The 3,527-nt window shown below is 50.6% G+C and overlaps 1 pseudogene; it reads left to right on the top strand.

Moving 5' to 3' along the window:
* The first annotated feature begins 2,688 nt into the window (after positions 1 to 2,688).
* LOC129697720 (U2 spliceosomal RNA) lies at positions 2,689 to 2,794 on the top strand (annotated as a pseudogene).
* Positions 2,795 to 3,527: the final 733 nt, after the last annotated feature.

The following is a 3,527-nucleotide window of genomic DNA, read 5'->3' as shown; positions in this document are numbered from 1 at the left end:
TGGGGAGTAGGGGATAGAGGAAGAGGAGGGCAGTAGGGGAGGTGAGGAAGGAGAGTGTGTGGTGGGGGGGTGAGATAGGGGAGAGGTGAGTAATGGGGGAGGAGTGGGATAGAGGGAGAGGAGGGATTATGGAGGGAGGGAGAGAGTGACTGGGGGTAGGGGAAAGGAGAGGGAGGGAGTGGGGGAGTGGAGGAGGAGAGAAAGAAGAGGGAGGCTGAACAGGACGGGGAGGGAGTGCTGGGGATGAGGGGGAATGGAGAAGGATAGCGGTAGGAAGAGGAATAGCAAGGTGATGGAGGAGGTGAGGGGGAAGAGAGAGGAGGGGAGGGAGGGGTTGAGGGGAGGAAGCAGAGGAGGGTTGGTGGAGTGTGGGGAGAGGGAGGATAATGGAGGAGGGGAATAGTGGCCTGAAGAGGGAGAGTGAGATGCATGCACATTGATCTTATATTTTATGTTATTGCCATTTTAAACTTTAAAAACATCAGCCGTGCCTGCACAGTTGGGGGCTATGGATGAGTGGTGGAATATTGCGTTGGGGAAATGGGACCCAACGGGTCCGCACTTGGTCTAGTGTTACAATAAAAAGCTCATATTGTTACTCACTCATTAAGACACAGATGGACTAACAACATCAGTGCTTTCACAAAACTCAATGAAACGTCCCAACATATTTCACAGGAGCATTGTTAAACCCAAAATTACAATATAAAAAGGAAGAGTAGTAAGTTGTGTATAGAAATAAGTTATTTGTCCCCTCATGCCTGGTCTTCCAATCAGAAGATCATAGACACAAAAAGCTATAGTAATTCAGCGGGACAGGCAGCATCTCTGGAGAGAAGGAATGGGTGACGTTTTGGGTCGAGACTCTTTTTTAGACTGGTTAGGGATAAGGGAAATGTAATTTAGTGATGATGTAGTGAGATAAAGAACAATGAATAAAATATATCAAAAATGTAACAATGATAAAAGAAACAGGTCATTGTTGGATGTTTGTTGGATGAAAATGAGAAGCTATCTTCAGTTCAAACCAGCATCTGCAGTTCCTTTCGACACATTCAGAAGATCATGGTTCATCCAATCTTTGACCACATCTCCACATTCCAGCTGGTCCCCATAATGCTCGATTCCACAAAGACTAAACATCCAACTCAGCATTGGATGGATTTAAAATCAAGAACATGAGGGCACTAAGCCAGAAAAATACACGAGGAGAGTAGTGATCGATCGAATGACGATAAGCCTGGCTGAGTTGCAACGTGTGTCACTATGGAAGTTCAGATCAATGGTTATAGATTGAATGCTTTTTCAAAAAGTTCCTTTGCTTCTGCAGCCATGGAAAGAAGTAATGTTCATACATCTCCAAAGCCCACTGCTGGATGTTGAAGATGTGGAAATGTTTCTTACTGTTTGACAAAACAAATCAAAGAGAAATCCACCACAGTAAAGAAACCAGAAATGTACAAGATTTGTGTTTTTTTTAATAATATGCATCAGGTCACAGTTAGTTCTCAAATTCTACAATTCATAACAACACATTTTGAGCAGACACTGGACACATGATAGTGTGTTATATGGTATGGAGTCCTATGCCATGGGTAATTTTACTTCGGAGTCACGTGAGTGACTTCGTGAAGAAGAACCCCGCTTCCACGCATGCGTGTCATATCGCTACACGCATTGCAACGAGTCACACAGGGGGGAACGGCGTTCCCCAGCGGGAGAATTTGAAAGTCGGGAACAGCAGGTAAGAGACTCTGCGTTCCTTTTTTCTACTTACCTTTTAGGAAGCTGCGGAAAGCTGGCGGGGAGACCCGTGGAGGGCGAGCAGCCGGCAGCAGCAACAGCACGAGTTTCCCTGGAGGGGAACAACCTGTGCCCGACTTTGCTCCCGCACCGGCAAAATTCACTTCTCGGCCGGGTGGGAAGCAAAGCAAAGAGGTCCCGTATGCCAGTCTCAAGCGAGACTGGCTTGGAACAGTCGCTAGCGGCCAGCGCGAAGGCTGCGGGACAGAGAGCAGGGACCAGCGCTGTAAGTACCCGGGGTACACAGCAGGGCTGGAAACGCTCAGCGAGTGCAGCGGCACTATGGAGTAGGAACTGGACGTCCGGGCTGAAAACCTTCTTCAAAAGGTAAGCACCGGGGTTGGTCCAGGCGATCCATAGGTACAGGAACTGCCGCGAAGGACCAGGCCCGTGAACACCGGGGTCGGTCCGAGCGGCTCGAACCAGACACGCAGGGAACAACGTTCACCAGCGGGAGAATGAAAAGTCGGGAACCGCAGGTAGGAGACTTTGCGTTTCCTTCCACTTACCTTTAGGTGCAGACATGGACTGGGTCCATGTAAGCTGCAGAATGCCGGCGGGAGAACCGCAGAGTGCAGGCAGCCGGCAGGAGAGCAGTAACGGCAGTTGGCAGCGGCAGCGGCAGCAGCGGCAGGAGCACTGACAACGGCAGGAGCACTGGCAGCGGCAGGAGCGCTGGCAGCGGCAGGAGCTGGCAACGGCAGGAGCAGCATGGGCACATCGATTCCCGGAGAGGGAAAACACCGGTGCCCAACTTCGCTCCAGCACGGTGAGAAAATTCATTTCTCGGCAGCAAAGGACTTTGCAGTTGACCGGCTGCAATCTACTACAAGGGACCAGTATGTGAGTACCAGGGTCGGTCCCAGCGGGGTTTTAGTTACAATAATCACTTCTGGGCCTTTTGGCTAAGATCAAGTGTAGTATCTGTTCTTATCAGTTTAATATCTGATTCGTCCCTTATCTAGGGACCATATATTAAATAAAAACTATAGTAGCTGTTATCGTCAGTATGGGGGTCGGTCCCAGGGGTCTAAGATAAAGGAGCAGCCAGGAGTGCTGAGAGCGTTGGAGCCGGGTTAAAGGAATAGATGGAAGCAGCTGTGCCAGTTATCCTCCACACCGGCCATATCCACTCCATGGAAGGAAGGACAAAACTGGAGAAGGAGGACCGTGGAACAGCGGGCAGCCAGCAGCAGCCAGCGGCACTTGGATCATCCGTAGTGGGATCAGCTGTGCCCGATGTCGGCCCCGCACCGGCCAGATCCATGCGGCCGAGCGGTAAGGCTAGACACAAATCAAACAAGGTAGTGGACTCAGAGGGTCAGACTTTGCATAATACCGCCGGCAACCAGCGCCGAGAGGGCTGGAGTGGAAGAAGCGGTGTATGGAGCCTTGCTCCAACGTGATAAAACCACAGCAGTACCTCTTTGAGGGCTGCACAATGCTTCTACCCCATCAGAGGGGAGCACTGTGGGTCAGTTCTGGGTTGACTTGCAAGAGGGGTCCGCAGAACAAAAGACAAGTGGGCAGCAGTTAAGCCCCACATGGGTACCCCGTGCGGGACCCTAGAGATCTCTAACTCTATAAAAAAGAGTAGGCAGGACCCTGATGGGCCAGAGCCTGGTAATACAGCGTCCCATGATCCTAACACAGCAGGGACTCTGCTGGACATGGTGGCTGATTACTTTAGCCAAGTCAAACATGGGTAGACTTGGATCCAGGAT

This window comes from Leucoraja erinacea, chromosome 5 (assembly GCF_028641065.1).
Source record: "Leucoraja erinacea ecotype New England chromosome 5, Leri_hhj_1, whole genome shotgun sequence".
In the NCBI taxonomy this organism is placed as follows: Eukaryota; Metazoa; Chordata; class Chondrichthyes; order Rajiformes; family Rajidae; genus Leucoraja; species Leucoraja erinaceus.
This window is presented reverse-complemented; position numbering and strand designations above follow the sequence as displayed.